Consider the following 1,607-nt stretch of genomic DNA (forward strand, 5'->3'; position numbering starts at 1 on the left):
AGTGTGTACACAGCCTTACTCTAAGGGTGAACCAAGGAATTCACTGTGGCTGCCGCAGTGGTTGTGTTAGCTGGGGAAATGCTGACTGCAAGAATCACTGAAAAGGAGACCGAGAGTCCAACAGCACTTAAAACAATTGATGTGATGAGTAAAATAACAGGAACTCCTTCTACTTGAAATAACACAAAGAGGTTAAATAAGCAGAAAAGTATTTCTCTTGTTGTTACTGTTTTGTGTTTTTTCTTTCCTTTACTTTGGAATCTTTATCTTCAAAGAATCAAATATAAATTTCTGTGAGTTTAATTTAAGGGATTCTAACATCTGCATTTTCTGTAGCATCTGGCCAGATGTTCCAGGAGTCTTTTCACAATTTTGCATTCTGTTAGGTGAAATGGGAATAGATGAAGGTTGTCTTCACTGTGTTTTTTGTTTTTGTTTCATAAGTTTCCCTCCTTTGTACAGCTCCTTCAGCATTGGTATTCTGTTTGCACACAGTTCCTTCATTTCACCACTGCTTTCGTAAGCAGAGATCTCCCAAAGCAGTTTTGGGTTACTAATTGGGTCCTAACACTTGTTATCTAGCTGTCTTCCTCCTAGCTCTTAAAGTCAAGAAGAAAACTAGGAAAATCTGAGTAATGGAGGCCAAGAGAAGAGAGATTTTTGTGAAGGAGAGGATGTGGCAAAAGCTGCGTAAAGGTCCAGCAGTATCAAATAAGAGTAATTTTCTTTGGACTTGGTATTGAACAAGTCTTTTCAATGGAGTGTTGTGGGGGGGGGGGGGGGGAAACCGAGTTGTAAAGTATCAAGTAGGTTGTTTTCAGAGAGTAGGTAGGTCAGGTGATTATATGCCAGAAGTTCTGATATGAAGGGAGCAACAAGATTTTAGTTACCTAGACAGATGGGGTCAAGTGAGATTTTATTGTAAGTGGTTGGACTATGTTTTAGAGAGGTGAGAAAAATCCCAGTGGAAACCAAAGTGTTAAAAAGATGGGCTCAAGTTTTTATTAGGAGTGTGCAGATAAGAAAATTTGAGAGAGAACATGGTCAAAATGGTAGTTGGTTGTGCTCCATTTAGCAGCACATGTACTAACATTGTAACGATACAGAGAACATAAGCATGTCCTTGTGAAAGGATGACAGACACATTTTTGAAGAGTTCCATATTTTTTTCAGACCTCTTTTTGTATCAATAGTTAAGTGTTTGGTTTTGCAGTTAACCAACCCCCTGCACCAGTTTAATTTAGCCTCTTGTAGATACAATGCTTATATTCTCCCATAATACATCTAGGGAAACCGGGGGTCCCAACTCTGGCCTCAACTACTCTTTTCCTTGCCCCGTTCCCCCTTCTCCATCCCATCCCCACCCAAAATACACTGCTACTCATAACATTAAGATCATGGCCAATTGTTCTTTTTACTAATACCAGATAACAATAAGCACTTGATGTTCATTCTTCTGCATTACTCTATATAGTCATGTTTACCTGGTGGCTTGGTTATCTATTTCTTTAACTATTTCTAAAACTATTATTATTATGTTCACTGGTAACTGTAATTGCTTTTGCTTTGTATTTGAAAAGGGCAGATGGTTAATTAAGAGCAATTTA

The 1,607-nt window shown here is 38.3% G+C and overlaps 1 non-coding gene across 1 annotated transcript; it reads left to right on the forward strand.

Moving 5' to 3' along the window:
• Positions 1-1,062: 1,062 nt before the first annotated feature.
• LOC142147610 (U6 spliceosomal RNA) lies at positions 1,063-1,168 on the forward strand. The gene has a single exon (XR_012690748.1). It is a non-coding gene; the product is annotated as a U6 spliceosomal RNA (small nuclear RNA).
• Positions 1,169-1,607: the final 439 nt, after the last annotated feature.

Source organism: Mixophyes fleayi, chromosome 3 (genome assembly GCF_038048845.1).
Source record: "Mixophyes fleayi isolate aMixFle1 chromosome 3, aMixFle1.hap1, whole genome shotgun sequence".
NCBI classification, from domain to species: Eukaryota; Metazoa; Chordata; class Amphibia; order Anura; family Limnodynastidae; genus Mixophyes; species Mixophyes fleayi.